The 18,771-nt window shown below is 36.8% G+C and overlaps 1 long non-coding RNA gene across 1 annotated transcript in view; it reads right to left on the bottom strand.

Annotated features, from left to right (window-relative positions):
- LOC141918269 (uncharacterized) overlaps positions 1 to 18,000 on the bottom strand; it is a 495,882-nt gene extending 477,882 nt beyond the window's left edge. Inside the window, exon 1 of the long non-coding RNA XR_012621644.1 lies at positions 17,022 to 18,000. This is a non-coding gene — a long non-coding RNA (uncharacterized LOC141918269). The remainder of the gene's footprint in view (positions 1 to 17,021) is intronic.
- Between the last annotated feature and the right edge of the window lie 771 nt (positions 18,001 to 18,771).

Genomic DNA, 18,771 nt, shown 5'->3' with positions numbered 1-18,771 from the left:
CAAGGCATGTGAATATGACTGTTTTAAACAAGGAAACAACACCAACACCACCTACCATAACTCTTCCTGCTTTAGAGTGTCCTTATCAAAAGTAACTCAGAAAACCCCCTGGCATTAACTGTTGTTATGCTTTTTTAAGGGCTGATCTGAACATCCGAGAGCAGCCTTTAAGTATAAAGAAGCCTTTTGTTTGATGATGTTTGGGCTCAGCAGGACATCTACTTTTTTCTATGTCCTGCTTTTATTTTGAATGCAAGATAATAACCAAACTGTAGTTAGACCTGGATAGTAAGTGAAAAATGCAGGGTGTTTAAACATCTTACTTCTCATTAGTGACATTCTGTTTTGCAAAATGAAAGGAATCACAAGCTGTAGTTAAATATTACTTCAGTTTAACCCTCCACTAGTTATGAAGTAATTTCATGAGGATATTTTCAAGAGGGAAGTCAAATTGACAACTTTATATGATGGAGACACATACAGCAGTAGGAGATAACAAAGTTTATTCTTTGAAGTAGGCTTTTTTCCCCTCCTCTTTTGGAACCTGTTAGTAATTAAAACATTCATCGGCAATCTGGTGACAAGACACTTGAACTTGATTTAATTATGGATTGCTTTGGTTTTGAACCAAGAACAACAATGACTATACGGAGTCTCACATTGCCTTTTCTGTTATGTTTCCTATTTTCTCATGCATGTGAGTGGTGTGAACAGAAAGAAAAAAAAAAAAAAACCCTGACAGAAAAAGAACTGCCTTGAACAGGAAATAGATATTTTGAGATGTCTGAAAAAAATGAAGAGAAAATTACTTAAAAACTAATAATTTTATGGATAAATTAAATGATGCAAAGGTCTTGGAGACCAAACATTACAGAAAAAGATTAAAATAAAGGGTGATGGAGCAATATAAGAAAAACAGTTCAGGTCTGCAGCATGCCTGACATTGAATGAAAAGATCTAATTCTCTAGTGCTGGAAATAACCAAAGAACAGAAGTCAATCACAGCCAAAATCTTTTCCCCAGTGATAAGCTACAATAAATTCAACAAGGCACTGGGGAATTCCATCAAATGAAAATTGTGTGTTTGCTGTATTCACACAATTTGGGGACCAAAAGGTTGCCACCATAAAGGAAACGCAAAAGCATTTTTGCAAACAGTGCAATGAAATTGTCTGTTCAGAACCAGTAAAATTTTTAAATGAAACAAAAGCAAACAAAAATGTAATGCTATATTAAGGCTGGGAAAAGAATTTAAAAAAATATATATAATTTGAGGGCACCCTCCCCATCCTTAATTCCTAGTTCTGGTTCAGTAATCAGAGCTCCAAAACAGTGGAGCAAAAGCAAAAGGAAAGAGAGAGAGGAAGAGAGGAAGGGAGGAAGAGAGGAAGGAAGAGGGGAAGAGAGGAAGGGAGGGAGGGAGGGAGGGAGGGAGGGAGGAAGGAAGGAAGGAAGGAAGGAAGGAAGGAAGGAAGGAAGGAAGGAAGGAAGGAAGGAAGGAAGGAAGGAAGGAAGGAAGGAAGGAAAGAAGGAAGGAAGGAAGGAAGGAAGGAAGGAAGGAAGGAAGGAAGGAAGGAAGGAAGGAAGGAAGGAAGGAAGGAAGGAAGGAAGGAAGGAAGGGAGGGAGGGAGGGAGGGAGGAAGGAAGGAAGTTATCAGAGGCCTGGAAAGACTTCCATATAAAGAACTGACGTTTTCAGACATGCCTAATGACCGGATTTGGAGAGAAAGAAACTTTTAATTTCCAAAGTAACTTAGACTTTCAGATGCAAAGACATCTGAATAGTATAGAGACTCTCATCTCAAAGGAGTGTAGTGTGGAGACATTTAAGTGAGCTAGACCCAGACCCAGAAGCAAATACTGCATGGCAGCACTGGCCCTGAGTTGCTGTGTCCTTCTAGTTTAGTTGTGCACTTGCACAACACCACAGTGCTTTGCAAGAACATTACAGCCCTGGAAATTCAGCATAAAGTCCACTGCAGTGTCTAGATGTTCACACAGATACATAATGGCTTATATTCCATTGCTTTGTGATTAAAATTTGGCTCCTATGTGTCTGCTGACAATGTTTATAAATGTGTGTGTTGAGATGTAGACAGACTACTAGAAAGAGTCTCCTGAAATGTTCAAACAAATTGGTTATAACTTTTGGACATTTCTGTGGATAAAAACCTCACAGGCAAAGTTGCAAACAAAATACAAGACCTGTTACACAAACTGTTGGGCAACAGCAATTCAGCTAGAGATGACTAGAAATGCAGTACTGAACAATAAGGGAAAGGAAAATGGAAGGAGAGTAAACACATTGATGCAAATGTATACAAATACAGGAGTTACTGAGAAAAAGGAAGCAGACAAAGGTTGTATTTACAATAGAAGCACAGGAGTGGTCATGTGGGTCAAGGGGTTAAATGCAGGTACCTTGCAGCATGCACGTGCAAATCAATTCCAAAAGAGATTAGTTTAAATGAGAAGTATAATCAGGAGGGGAGGAACCATCTCATACTACCATAAACATCTCCCTAATTCACTGAAGCATAAACACAGAATAAAGAAGGGGCTTCAGTGAAAAGATCGTTATTAATCAGCCCTATGGATAGTACAGTATGTATAACCCCTGAGATTCATATAGGCACCTGCCTCCAGACTGGCTGCATAAGGGACAATTTATCATAACTGAACACGTAGGAGTGGGGGAGGACACAGTGGTCATTGCCTGCACTGGAATTTATGATGGAAAAGAAAGTTAATTAAGTTCTGTGGTCAGTGCTTAAGGGAAAAAATAGAAGAGCTCCCAAATGCAATTCCTTGCTGGAACAGATATTTTGGCAGAACTTGCTAATTACTATATTAAACTGTTAATTTGGCAAGAGAGAACTAATTTTCCTATGGTAAGTTTTCAGGGAAAAATGCATAGAAACAAAATAGTTTTGTCATCTGGCCTTTTGTTGTCAAAAAGGAAAATACACCTGGCATACTGTGTAGTTACTAACATCATTATAGCACAGCACATAACTGAGTGGCAGAGTGTGAGTAATAGCAGGGAGAGAAAAGTAAGAGGCTTCTGAAATCAGTGGGAAAGCAACTAGTTTAAGGAAAAATGCAAGGCAACTGTATGTGCAACCACATTTGGCTAAATTAATACAACTACAAATTGTAATGTAGGATAATTCAATGCAAAACAGCAAATGACTAACGAGGCCCTTATTGCTTTGTGTGATGTGACGTGGCATTTCTGGTTTTGACAAATCCAATAAATTATTTTTATGTTGCATTCTTATATATTCATATATATATATATAAAATCAAAGGGATAAATAATCCTATTAAGGGCAGAAATCCTCAGGGCAAGACAGACATCAAGCACAGTAATTTAGGCAACAGCTGCTCCAGCCACATGACCTGGACCTCCTATAAGATTCCCAGTTTAAGAGCCTTACATACATCCAGTTCTGAAGCCAACTCTAAGACACTCCATTAGACACAGGCATAAAACATAATGTGAAGATCTGCATTCACACTCTCCAGATACAGCTACAGACCAGAGTTTTTGCTTGTGTTAGAATATGGGCAAGGAGCAGGAGTGTTTCTGGTTATTTTTCCATGCTATTTATCACCCCATTTTTCATCTGCACTTCCCTTGTGGAGCTGCATTTCCCTTGAAAAAGAAGCTGATCATAATCCCAAACCTCCTACCATGATACCAATGCTGAGAATTGGTATTCAGCAGTGAATTAGTGCAAGATGGGAAACAAAACTGGAAAGAAAATACAAGCAAAACTCTGCACACCAATCACTATAAGAAAAAATTGTAAGCCAGTTCTGACTAGCTATTACATTCAAACAGAATAACCCAATGGTCAAAAAGGTCTCAGAACAGAAAAGTCCTACATATGCTAGCCTGTGAAACATACTTGAAATTAGGAGGGAGTTCTGCAAATTTATAGCAGATAGATGAAAATGGGATGCAAAACAGAGCAAAATGTTCTCTGCTTCACAAATATGCCCTCAAATGAAAAAAATCAACTCCCTGGCCAGCCAGAATATCTTTAAAAGCTGACAACTTACTTAAGATAGCTCATTTAGTTACACAAATTGTTATGCAGCTTCCCAAGACAGGCATCAGAAAAAAAGAGCCATTGTTTTATAAAAGGAGACCAAATGTAGTTTTTGCTTATATTTACTTGCTGTGCTGAGACAAAAACTCTTAATTGGACAATCCCGATAGATTCTTTCAACTTCATCAAAACACAAATTCAACCAAATAATTTTTCCTAACAGATCATAATAGATGAATGCGAGGGATGTAAAAATACATCCCTTGAGCCTGGGGTGCAAAGGGAGAGGGGGAATAGACTTCTGTTTCATTTAACCCATAAATAAATTTTAAATTTGAAAAAAAAATAAACCCAGAAAGTACAAGATAACAAATTGAATTAAAACGAAAGCAAACATTCAGTTACAGTGGGTTTAGTAAGGGAGGAATGATTTTTGTTTGTTTACTTTCTAAGCCTTTAATCCTTTTCAAATTAAGGTTTTTTCCATAAACAGCAAAATTCAGTGGGCAAGAACACTTGGTATCCTCAAGTAAGCATTTTTTTACAGTGAAATGTTTCATAAAAAAAAAAAAAATCACTTCTACTTACAATGATTTCAGGATGCATAATAGCATTATTAGTAAAAAACTTCACTAAATTACATCATTTAATGTGAATGATGAAGTGCAAATTACATGGAAAAGGTATATGCACATGTAGTGTTAGGATTTGGCCCTCTACTTCATTTTTCTTATCTGAAGTAGAAAAAACAGAATATGTTTCTTAATTTTAATGCATGTCCATGCCTTAAACTATGTTTTTTACTTGACTTTCAACAACTACAGTATATGAAACCAAAATATATTCCTCTTTATACATATTTTATAATTTGTTTCAAGTCGCATCTTAAAAGGTATTTAACTTTTTCTCCTGTATCCTGATTTTAGTTAATGGCAGTAGAAAAGTCACTGTCCTTGATCTAGAATTGTTTAGTAAGAAGTCAGTGCTAGAGGCACATGAAAACATGTCAATCAGATGTAATTGCTCTCTAAAAGATACCCTATCAAACTGAAGAACAAGAACTAACACTGAACACTTGGATTCACTGCAGCACCTAATCTGCTAATGAGCTCAGCTTGTTATTTTCAGGCTCGCTATTAAAAAAGTTCAATATAAGAAACATGACAGTGAAGGACAACATTGCTTAAATAGTTTTAGATAATATATAGTACAGGTGGAGCCAGTAACATCACCTGTGGTTAACGTTGTTCAGCATTTCCCATGACACTTCTGTTGACACTATGTCCAGCTTCAACTGCTAGGGCTAAAATTTTCTATACAAGGTGTCTTCCTCTGACTAATATTTTTATTTTTTCTTTCATTAGCTTGATGATTTTCATTATTATTTTATCATCACAGGAGAATGAATGACATTAAGAAGGAAAATAAAGGGAAATGTGGTTTTATCATAACATCACAGCAGGTAGAGAAGACAACTTTTACCCTGGAGGTGACTAGTTGTGTCTTGGCAACAGGTCTGCTCCTCCTCTCAGTATAGAATCACCATGTCTGCTCTGCTTCTGGACCCAGATGGACAATAAATCTGACCCATCCAGTCCTGTGCCCGAGAGCCCACACAAGCAGGTGCGATTCAGTCATAGGCGTACACTGAGTCAACCTCTTTCCTTTCCATGTCACACGTAGACCGACCCGTTTTTCCCCGTGATTCACAAATCTCCACATTTGTCCGCTGTCTACAAAAAAAATTTTTCTTCATTAACAAAGCATATGCCTAGTTGTGTGTTGGCAACCTACTACTCTTAACAGTTACCATGTCTGATTGCAAAAGTTTGTGCAGTTGATTAAAAAAATTTTCCTGGTGTTGAAATCTGAGAGTATCAATTAGTATGCCAAAATTAACATCTATTGAGATCAATAGGAAGAGATCTGTACATAAAACCCCTTGGTGCTAACATTCTAACGTCCACATCTGCTTCAGGTTGCAAACTGAATGCCCAGTAGCACTGGAGAGTATTAACTATGCTCCTGGTGTACATCTTCTAGTTTTTTGTTCAGCGAAATGTGATTCCTATCATCCCTAGCAAGAAAAGAAAGATGGCCTCATATTCAAGACAGATAAAGGACTGAGAACTTCATTCTGACTCCTGCTGTACCAAAGGATCTCAGAAGTTCCTCTGTGGAGCTTAGACGTAGATTCAATGAGTAAATACATGAATTTGGGAAGCAAATATTAAAAAGGGAGATGGATTATTTAATGTAAAGAAAAGCTTTGTCAAGACATCAAATATAGAATTATACTGGAAATTAGAAGTCTGGGATTTTCAGGAACTGGGTCTTGCTGGCATCATAATGTTAAATCAATCAGATCAGAGGTTCAGAAATACATTTTTCCTCAGGTCATCTTGACAAAAACATGGGTTAAGAAGGAGTGCTTCTCATGAGGCACAGTCCATTTTTTTAAATAATTTGTCCATTTTAACCCATTTCAGTCACTAAGGGTAGCAAAAATGCCTTTCATCTCTTCTGCTTTTTTCTTGGGAATTAGTTTTTGTTTAAAAGGTCCTAAGTTCAATAGAAGATGATGGAGAGCTTTTGCAACTTGCAGTAAATAGTCTTGAGTACCACAAGAATGTCCTCTTAATTTGTTCTCAATTTCCTAGCTATAACAATCTGTGACTGCGCTAACAGCCCAAGTGGCTAAAAAGAGTGTGCCCTTTGTGTTCTAGACGTCCAATTTGTAATTTCCAGAAGTGCTAAAAACTTCTACACTTGACCAAAATCAAGAGGAACTCTTCCAGAGAACATACACATTACCACATACTCCACTAAGCATCCTGAAAATTCAGGTCCTGAGTATCTTAGACAAAATTAATGGTTGGACAGATGATCTTCAAGGTCTTTTCCAACCTAGACGATTCTGTGATTCTGTGAAAATACCTGGGCAAGTCTATAACAGTCATTCTATGGTTCAGTCCTCCCTTTGTAAAATGGACATACTATGCCCCCGTTCCAAAGGCATCATGTAAATTAACGTATAAATATTTGAGAAGCATTTTGCAACTATAGTGGTGAGCCGCCCAGATAAGCCTATGCGGAAGTGAAAATTTCTCTAATTAGAGCAGGATGTGAGTATTTCCCAGATAATATGAGTTAGGGCCACACATGAAACAACAAAGCTAAAATTCTGAACTCAGAGAACATAACCCATCTGTGCAGTGAATGAGGCAGTGGTCCTGTAGGAAAAAACCAGCATGTGACCCAGTAATTAAAGACTGTTCATGAAACATAGCCACAAAGCAGGCAAAAGCTTTTAAAGGAACAACCTTAATGCTGGCATTTCCTGACTTGAAAAGTTTCATTCTGCAACCTTAACATTTTCAAGATTTTTTTACGACACATATTACAGGCCCACTTAGAATAAGTGTATGCATATATTACACTAATATTTTCTAAAAATTCTTTAGCATTTACTGGGAAAGACTGCTTCTTCTCCCTCCATCCAACAAATGCGGTTTTAACAATTATACAGCTATAAGGACTGCTTTAAAAAATTATGCAGTTCAAGCTTCTTGGTTTAAATTTTATGGTGCAAAGAACAGGCTGGTTTATGTTTGCAGAAAACAAGGAATTCAGAAGAAAAAATGAGAAGGCTTTTCCCCTTTCCTGATAACACACTTCTATTATGACCCAAAGACTCTCTAATATCCATCCCTAATCCCCTGTCATCCTCCTGTAAATGCTAAAAAGTGCTGCAATTTGCATCAGCTTCTGTGCTAGACATTTTGATATGAATGCTAACTCACTGAGGATGGTAGAGGCTCAGTTTGTAATCCCAGGTGAATGTGTAAAGGACAACTCAACTGAATACTGTATAAGGGCATGGAGCATCAACTAGGGTGTCTCCTTGTAAAATCTATCTTGCACATGCGGTTGTTAAACAACCCAACAGAAGTTGGCTTTTGTGGTGAACCTACACAGATGCGCAGACTTCAGTTTCTCAAAGGCTGGCCACGCCATGAAGCACAGATACAACCTGCACAGGAGAGCTTGTTTTCTCTCAACTCCAGTTCATGAGGCTCATTTTCTAGATCTGAAAGTTGCATTTGTAATAGCAGTCATGTCACAAGTTAAGCCTATGCAAAACTCAGTTTGCCTCTCCTCATTTTCTTCAGCAACCAGGCCCTCCGAACCATGTCTTCTGAGATCTGGAGGGCTCTAACACTTTTTTCTTCTCAGCCTGCTCACAGAGAAACTCTGTAGTTTCTCTATACCTGCTACGCATCCATCAGCAGTTTGTTTTGAGAATCACATCAGGTGCAAATCTCCATTAGCTGGGGGAAAGCATGTCTGAGACCTAAAATAGCACTCACGAAAGTCAGTTGTCATGGGCTTTGATTTCCATATGAACCTTCCCACAGCCCACAGGCTACTACAAAACCATCAATCAAAACACTCGATCATTTAATCTATGTTTGTATTATTTTGCAGAGCATGAAACAAGCAGAAACCCAGAAGTAATTTAGATTTCTGACTAATTTAGTATAATTCCTAAGGCAAATCATCATTCTATAGGGTACCTGGCAATTTATAAAAGTTAGAAAATAAAATGTCCTTCCAGGCAGGTTATGTCGCACAGTGGACAACTGTGTGTTCTCACACTTTCCTCTCAGGAATACGGCTCTGGCTGGATTCATAGATAGAATACTGGAAATCATATTGGGTAATATTTTTAACTGCCCCTAAATACCTTTGGAAATGGGAATCTAAGGAACTGGTTCCATAATTTAAATCTAGACATCTACTTCAGTGATTAAGCTAAGCAACTGTCCTGAACAGGGCCAATCATAAGTCTTTAGAAAATGTTAATAAAATTCGTCTTTTGAATGCACCATAGAATAAACTGATAATCAAACAAGGAAGTATATGGTTCAGCACTCAGGCAGAGATTAGAGATTTCTTTGCTGTACCAGTGTTGTTCCATCCCATTTGAGTCCAGGACCAGTGTAAGAAAGCTCAAAGACTAATATGACTCTGGTTTAATGCAGAGTTATACAAAACACCTACTTATACCAGAAAAGAAATACAGCAAGATAACTTAAACGCTAATGCAAGGTATGTTTTATTTTTCAGGTACACAGAAAGCTGACGGCTGGAAATTAGCTTTTATTTCATGTCTAACTTACTAATAAGATTCAAATCTGTCAGGTCTCCTGCAGTGTAAACTTTCACCTCCAGTTTCATGAACTTGCACGCCAAGTACAGTTGGTCAGCAGATCTAAGAGTCCCCAAGCCAGTATGTCTGGCATTTAGGGTCACAGGGTGGGAGAAATGCTGAAGCATTATGTAGCCCTGGAAATCATGTGCCCTCTACAGGCAACTTCATGGTAAAAGATACCTCATTTTTCCATACATACGTGAACAGCAGCCTAGTATCTACCAGATTTCAACAAAAACATCACAGAGTAAAGTTTCAGAATAAGAGAACATAATCATTTTTAGAGGCCTGTAGATCTTTGAGACCCCACTGCAGAATTCGCATACTCCTTTATTACCAGTTTGCTCCTAAAGAAGCAAATCTATAGAATTGCTATTTCTATAGGGTGACAAAAAAACCATACAAGCTTATTACACAGTTCTGACACATGTTAGATAATAACTTTATACAAGCAACAGATGTGATTTAATAGAAGTCAACTACCTGCTTTTCCACACAGGAATTGGAGGGTTTGAAAATATCTTCATAGAAAGAGGAGGCAGAGGGGAAGACAACTAATCTTCTTTTGTCTGATTGTTGTAAAGTATGCTATCATTGAAATACATTTAACTAGTCATCTTCTGTTTGGGGAATTCAAAGTGACTGAGTTCCAGTTCATTACTTTGGGGGCTATGGTGCTATTGTCAAGGCCTCAAAACCAGTAAGATGGCCTATCCCCCAGGTTAGAGAGGCTACAATAGCAGAAAGGCAATTATACTGTAGGAGAAATGCTGTCCACTAATGAGCTAGCAATCAATTACTAAGAAGAGAAGATAACCCTATCCCCACTCAAGCTCTTCAGTGTTAATAGTGCCATCATGTAATTACTTTAGGCATGGGCAGGTGCATGAAAGGACAGACTCTATAGTACACTGCATCTAAGATTAATGAGTTCTGTCAATTTGCCCAGCAGACGTCTGATCCTTCAGCTTTATGTAGCCACTAGTCTTACACATGCCTTAGGGCTTTTTTGCTGAGAAAATCAACTACTAATTTAAATACATCCAAAAACCTTACATCTTAAAAAAAAATCCCTAATTTTACAAGTAAGACTGCACTAGATTTCTAATACAAATATAAATACATGTTTTCCTATGTCAGTTATTCTAGTCAGAGTAATGAGTGAAACACAAGGTCCTACAAGCATATAATACCTCCTAGAAAAACTGACAGAACACAATCCTGTAGTCGCAACATCCTGAATTTCATTCACACATTCAATTCCAGTAAGTAAAAAAAAAAAAAAAAAAAAAGAGAGAGAGAGAAAAAGAAATGTTTCAGTAAATAAGTCATTGCTCAGAAACCAAGACAAAGCAAATACAGAAGCACTTTGCTGCTAAGTTAGCAAACACGCTGAATGAGCACAGCTGCCAAAAGCAGAATCATTCTGTGTGACAAGCTACAGCCTACAGAGTTAAGTCAGGGATACGTAGGCCTGTGGGTCAAGAAAGAAATAGCTTAAAATAGAATTTCTATCTGGAAAGTGGTTTCTTTTTCCTTACTGTTACATCTACTGTAGTCAGCAGCAAAAGCCAGTTTTTAAAAAGAAAGAGTTCTCAAATTAAATATGACCAATTTTTAGAAACATCTTCCCCATTTGGGAGGTGCATGAACAACTCCCATCTACAGAAAAATATGACCTAGTCAGGATTTTAAGAAACCTTCACTCTCACTAAAACCCTGTTTCAAGAAGGTGCTTAAACACTTTCTTAAATCTTTCAAAAATAATCCAAGATATTTAAAGTAATTTAGCTGCTTAAACATGCAGACAGTCTCTCAAAGATCCTCTTATGCATCTCCCTGAAATACAGGCTCTTAAATACCTTCGAAAATCTGGCTCAGAGTGCTTGCCTGTACATACACACAGTCCTCATGAAATAGCACACTGATCTCCATTTGTATTTGTAAGTGCAATCCTTCAATCGTAACAATAAAATTTAAAAAAGGGCTTGGACTCAAAATAAAAAAATTCAAGTACTACAGCTCAGGAGGTTACCACTCATCAGCCAAATTTCATTAGCTGATCATATGCAAGGTCCAATTCCCTCAATTGCAAAAACTTAAATTACTAAAAGCCACAGGAACCATGATGAAGGTAGCAAGCATTAACTTTTTTTTGCTCCCACTGACTAGGGCTGAATTTGATCCTAAAACACCAGTGCAGCTTCTGCAGTATCAAAGTATCAAACTCACTGGCCTGGAAACAATGAATTTTTTTTCATTTTTCAAAGTATTTATTCCAAAAATTTAAGCCCCTAAATATGGGTCTAAGCCAAAAACATGAAAAAATTGTTCTCAAAGCTTTCCTGTGACAGGTACAAGAACTGACCTATTTATTTCTCTCCAAAGTCAATGTCATTCTATTTGTTCCTTTTCTGTCACTTCTGTTTGATTATGGAAAACAGCTAACGGTATCTATTTTTTTACCTTCCATTTAATGTCACAATTGACCACCCATTAAATCTTTCACAAGACTACATTTATTGGATATTAGATTCTGCTAATTAATTCTCTGGATTAATTTCTTCTGAAGTAATGTTATCAATTGTTTCCAGTAAAGAAAAAACAGGCCAGCAGTAACTTGATTTTCACATAAATGGATTAAATCTACACAAATGCAGTGGCTGAAGATATCATTGATCCATGTTCATTGGCTGCTGCTGCTGTTTCAATTGATATTTGATATGGTAAAGGACAATAGAGTGGGAAATGGTTTTGATCTGAAGCAACTGTTTCTAAGAAGATACCAGCAACTCTCTTGCAATGCATAATTTACAAAAGTTATGCATTGAAAAGCACTAATCCCTAAAATTATAACTATTTCTGAAACTCGTAGTTTATGGCTTGATCCTGAAAGATGCTCAAGTTCACAGAAGACATTTGAATTGAAGCCGCTCAGTATGCAATAAAAATGTGTGGGAATCACCAGGGGGAGGATCTATTCTACAAATTGAAAAGAGGCAAAAGTGTCCTTGAAACTGTGCACTGGATATCATCAGTTAACAATTTAACATAGAAAGGCAAAGACTGCTGTACTAGTCAGCATTAAATATGTTAAAGAGAGACCTTCAAAGACGTAATGAAAACTTAGGGATACCTCTCTTTTTGAAAGCTACTGGGAAACTGTCAACAAACTTTTTTCTTCCTACATCTGAAAATATCCTATTTTCACTTTCTTGTAATGATACTCTTGGGAATACTGGTTTGGCATGTTGTATGCATTATGCACTCAGTGTTGTACAGTGGCATAAAACCCAGGAGTCCACTTTTGAACATTATTCTTTCTTGACTCTGTTCAATTTTGACCACAAAACAAAGCTGAGTAGTTTAAGGGTTGCTTCAATTAATGTCAGCTGACAAGAGGTTCAAAGGATATCAGAGAAGCTATTCCTTTCAATTCTTCCAACGTGGGAAATGGACTGGGCAGGAAGAAGAACTGGCCTTTCCATTTAGATTTTGCTGTTGTGATCTCTCTTTACCAGCATGACACGTCACTGACAGAGTAGGCAGTTTTTAGCATGAAGGTGCAGGAAATTAAAGTTCAAGAAAAAAAGGAATGAAAAGTGAATGGAAAACAAATCTCCAAAGGTTATTGAAGATGCTACTGAATCCAGACGAACAGGATTTCATCTCATGGAATTTTACGTTTGATAGCAGGGGTTCCTAAATTTACTTCAGTCAGCTACTGTCACAAGCAGCACTACATAAGGAGCAGATAAACAGATACCACTTCCTCTCTCACCTTACCTCAAAACTTTCTGCTGCATAACCTCACTCCCTCCAACATAGGATGATAACACATGCCATTAGCTAGCTGCACATTTTAAGGTCTTGGGCCCTACTCGTACCTAGCCTTTCCATACCAGCCTTGGCCATACAACTTCATTCCAGCTATATAGGTCTCATTTCTTGCCAGGTTACTGCAGGTGTCGTCAATGCACCAGAACATGTGTAGCAGATAGAAGCCTGTAGCCCAGATGCTTATGTCAACAAGGTGTTGTACAGCTGTACAACGGGGAAGCAGCTCCCACATCACCTGTATTATGCACTCTACAAGTGGGAAAGTATTTCTACAGATTTGCCTTGGACACTCAGAGAAAAATCCCCATTTACTTTACACGTTTCATTCCCATTGGCTTATAGAGACAAATTGGATTCATTACACAGCATTTCTGTCACGTCAGAAAGCTACCCTTAATTCTGCTTTAAAGGATTTAGATGGCCTTATCTAGCCTGCCTCTGCAAAATTCTTGCACGTCTTGAAACATTTTGTTCCATTGTTGCTGATGGTTTTACCAACAAATTTAACATTGAAATATGTTGCCTCTGCATCTCTTACAGACTCTAGGCAATATAAAACAACCTTTCTTTGTTTTTTTTTTATTTACCACAATTTTAGTAGAAACACATTTTTCCACTGCAGAATCTTCTGAAGCTATATAGAATGGCAACTTTAACATTTTTTAAAACTTGCTATAAATTCAAATAAATCCCTACTGTTCTTATTAATAAGCATGTACTAAATATTGTACTAAATATTTAAAATATTTTCATACCCATAATGTTTACAGCCAGAGGGGTCTTCACATACTGTATCTTTCATTCTCAGTAATTCATTAGGAAAATGTTATGATACAAAGAGGAATCTGCCTGGACATTGTGAGCATTCACATTTCTTGTTTATTAAAACTGCTTAAACTGTGTGTTTATGAAAGGGTTATCACTGTAGGAAACTTGCAATGTAAGTTAAAGTATGTCATGGTAATAAGAAAAAAAAGTCTGAAGAAGTTTCTAACTGTTTCAGTTCCTGCTCAGCAGAACATCACCAACTGGTTAATATACTCAGTTCATTTGATTAATTAGCTTCATAAATTAGTGCAAATTATCCTTTTATCTCTGTGGTATTAGCAGCTTTCTCTTTTGAACATGCACTCTGCCTGTAAAAATAGTGACTGCTTATTCAATAATTCTGCTTCTCACATAAAAATTCTTAACTTCAGAATCATATCTATTAACTGTAGTGACCAAAATAAAGAAATAACCATTAAAGTACTATTTTTACTCATGTTAGCATTGCAGAGACAGTAGCTAAAGGAAAGCAAGACAGCTTCAACACATGCATTGTGAAGAATTAGTTTTATAAGGCAAATGCAAACCCAAAACCAAATCATTCCATGAGGAAAAGAATTTCCTGTATTCTTCTTACAAAAGATAAGGAGATTGCCCAGCTATAACTGAAAGCACAGTTAGACCTACTGAAACTTTTATTAGTGGTAATTATGCTTGAGCTAGGAAGAATCTGACTCTGAAATTCAGAGACCAGTTGAGTTTGATGAAGAAGCAGTTCAGAAATTCATCTTTGACATGTCATCTCTGCAAATATAATAGGGAATCACCAAGAGAAATAAACAAAGAATGTGACCTTATTTTAGCACTACATTTTTCACAGTACTATTGAAGTACATAGCAAAGGCTGCAACATTATGAAAAAGAAACAACCTACTCTTGCTGTAAGTATTTATTCACCTATCATGTCATCAACCAACTTCCTTCTTGCAAGCAGAAGTGAGCTGAATTGTTGAACAAGCATGGTGATGTTTTGGTTCATGCTACTTCTCCTGTTTGTCCCACTACAATCGAAATAATCACAGACCTGTTTACTGTGCTTCACATTTCTCTTTAAAACCTACTAGTACTGAAACCTCCACAGAGCACAACTTGCCCTTAATGGTCATGCAGGACAAGAATGGAAAATAATTTCTGACCAGATTTTTCTATCCTTTCATGGCCACCAAAAAGCCCCAAACAACCTAACTTGTCAGGTGATAGAATAACCCACACTTTCTTTTCATCATCCATTTTTATTCAATACAGTTATATGTAAAATATGAAAGAAAACAAATTTCACACTTTGTGGTGATGTAGGGACCTATCCTTTTTAAAAAAAAACTACTGTCTTCACTCACACAACAGGGTGAAAGCAGTAAGAGTTTCTGACTCCTTTCAGATCAGAAAAAAAGGATTTGAAGGATATTTCTTAAGATCATATGTAACAATTTGTGCTTAAAATTACCTTTTTCATGAAGTTAGCTATAGGCTGTACCAGACTTATTTTCTGTTAGCATAGAGCACTCACTGTAGTGGACTTTGATCTACCTAATTCCTATCTGATCTACCTAATTTCTAAGAAACTGCCTGTTTACTGCAGGGCTGGTTTGACAGTTAGAATGAGCTGTTAACATTACATGAATACTTTCTGGGTGTCAAATGCAAGAGATTTCAACCAGAATATTTTGAGTAACACCTTTTCTCTTTGGTGTACAGGTTTGCTGAATTCCAAATTCAGTGTGCAACTCTCTTGTCTCCAAACTTGAAGGACACAGACGTGAACCTGAGAAGTTTAGAACTACACTGCCTGGGTTAATCATATGTTTTTAAATTTTCATGTGCCTGCTTTTGTCAGACAGGCATATTTTATAAACAAAGTTATACACGGATTTGGAAATCTACCATAAATTTACCATTTCATTATTATCCTTTTTTCTCTGTACCCTACTAATTAAATGACCTCTATCTGGTAACATTCTAGTATATTGGACATGTCTTCCTGATTACATATAAGCTGGTTTGTTGTGGTTTGTTTTGCTTATTTTCAATTACTAATCACTTCTTCCAGAAGTGCTCTTAAAAGGAACTATACACCACTGGAAGAACACATCGATGTAAGTCTAATAATCTGAGAGAAAGGGGTAGAATAAGGACAAGAAAGGAGTGGGGAAGATTTTAAACAGAAACCCCAAACTTCCCCTACAAATCCAGTTGGATCGTAGGAAAATTCAGGTTGGAAGAGACCTCAGGAGGTCTCTAGCCCAAACTCCTGCTCAAAGCAGGGCTGGCTCTGAAGTCATATCAGGTTAAACAGGGCTTCTTCTAACTTGGTGTTAAAAACTTCTATGGATGGAGACTCCACAGCCTTTCTGCCCTCTATTCCAATGCCCTGCTGTCCTCAAAAGGAAACAATTTTCCCTTACATCCAGTCAGAACCTTTTTTTTTTTTTTTTTCCAATTTATGCTTGTGGTTTTTCCTCCTGTCACCATGTACCACTATCAACAGCCTGGCTCCATCTTGCTAGCCCTCTGCTGAGCTTGTCCCTCTTTATCAATATCCTGTATTAGGGGGCAGAAAAACTGGACCTGTTATTCTTGATGTTGTCCCCATCGCTGTAGTGCTAAATACAGATCAATTCTAGGGATTCTCTGGAGTGATGCCCTCACCTCCACTGTCATGTCTCTTCTAGCCTTTATTTAAAATACCTGAAAAGCTCATAATGACAGCTCTTATTCACAGCTTTGCAGCGTAAGAGGCATTACATGCAGGTGCTCTGCCTGTAAAAATAAGCCTTTCAAAGGATGGCAAAGGGCTCTGTCACCATAAATACATTTTAAAGAGACTTTTTTACTTTTTTTGGTCTGAATTCCTTGTTAGGAAAGGGAGCAGGTTCCACAAACACCCTACTACTGTAGAAGGGCTTGCTCCTCCATACTGCCTTTTTTTGCCCACCAACTGTAACATGGGATGAGCTTAGTGTGTAAGGCAGATGCTTCAAAAAGAAAAGGGCCTGTTCCAGATAGATCATCTTTACTGATAGCTAATCTCATGCTTACAGAATTTCTGCAACTTTTTAATATATGTTATAGTATTACAGAACTGATTCTTTCTTTCTTTCTTTCTTTCTTTCTTTCTTTCTTTCTTTCTTTCTTTCTTTCTTTCTTTCTTTCTTTCTTTCTTTCTTTCTCTTTCTTTCTTTCTTTCTTTCTTTCTTTTTTTCTTTCTCTTTCTTTCTTTTCTTTCTTTCTTTCTTTCTTTCTCTTTTTCTCTTTCTTTCTTTCTTTCTTTCTTTCTTTCTTTCTTTCTTTCTTTCTTTCTTTCTTTCTCTTTTTCTTTTTCTTTCTTTCTTTCTTTCTTTCTTTCTTTCTTTCTTTCTTTCTTTCTTTCTTTCTTTCTTTCTTTCTTTCTTTCTTTCTTTCTTTTTCTTCTTTCTTTCTTTCTTTCTTTCTTTCTTTCTTTCTTTCTTTCTTTCTTTCTTTCTTTCTTTCTTTCTTTCTTTCTTTCTTTCTTTCTTTCTTTCTTTCTTTTTCTTTCTTTTCTTTCTTTCTTCCCCAACACCTCTCTACTCCCTTCAGTTTCTGTAGATCATGATTTTATATTCAGAGTAAACCCTTAATACTAATCACTCAGAGAGATTTGCCAAGGCACCCTGGGGGCACTGATTCCCAACTCCCATTGGATTGCTAAGGGAATTTGGCACCAAACTCCTTCAGGTTCTTTTAAAAAAATGTCATTCTTAAATTAATATTGTGCAACTGGAAGTATTTGCTCTAAGTATTAAAAAACCAAATCTTTCCTGTTCTGCTAGTTTAATTTTCTAAACGTTTCTTCTCACAGATTGACTCAATAGCCACATCAGGGTAAACCTAAGTGGAGTAAGAATAAGCTTCTCATTCAGTCACACAGTACACTCCTGCTTGATTGGAATGGATATTGTACATAATATGTCCCTGCAGATGTTTTCTCCAGTGGGGCACATTGAATTTCATTTAAATGCCAAGGCTCAAAATCTAAACCAATGTGACTTTAACAAAAAATCTGATGAGGAATTTGATGAGAAAATGGCAAGAATTCCTGTGGCATTTGGGTAACAATTTCAAGCCTTCGTTTTAATAGAATAAACAGGATCATATTTCATTCAAATCTGGCAATGAGATGAGCTTTGGGTATTACATTGATATAAACCAATAAAGAATTTGCAAATTTGAAGCACTAATTAACAGACACAATATTAAATGAAAAAAGTTTGCTCGAGGGGCAAATATATTTTGAAGACTTTAAACTTTTATTAAAAGACAATTTTGAATAGCTTCTTCTGCATTTGACTATTTTGTTAGTTTCAGAGAGGGGGATTCTTGTGTTTTTAAACTAGCATGTTTAATATTGTTGGAATATAAATGAATAAAATAACAGTTTCACTTCTTCCTTCCTGAAATAATAACTCAACGTCATGTCACTTCAAGAGAAAAGAAAAATACCTCATACGTTGAACCTACATAGCTGAGAGCTGTGCAAGAGGATGTTAGTATTTTATTATCTACATTGAACTCCAATGCTATTTGTATTAAATTATTTTTTGTAAGTCTTACAGTGCTGAATGGAAAAGCACTCATATTTAGAACCTGACTGCACTATTGCAAAAGTCCTAGTAAAAATGTATAAACAAAAGAAACCAAACAATTTGAAAGTTTTGGTTTACCGGTCACATACGTACCATAGTAAGAGGATTTTCTCTACCTAATTGCAATGCTGCACATAGTAGCCTTCTTGATACTACAATATCTAAGACTTATGTATCTAAGAGCTCATACTTCAGAAAATGGGAATGTCAGCTAGTATATTAAGGAATG

Source organism: Strix aluco, chromosome Z (assembly GCF_031877795.1).
Source record: "Strix aluco isolate bStrAlu1 chromosome Z, bStrAlu1.hap1, whole genome shotgun sequence".
NCBI lineage: Eukaryota > Metazoa > Chordata > Aves > Strigiformes > Strigidae > Strix > Strix aluco.
Note: the sequence above shows the minus strand (reverse complement) of the source record. Positions and strands in the feature narration are given on the sequence as shown.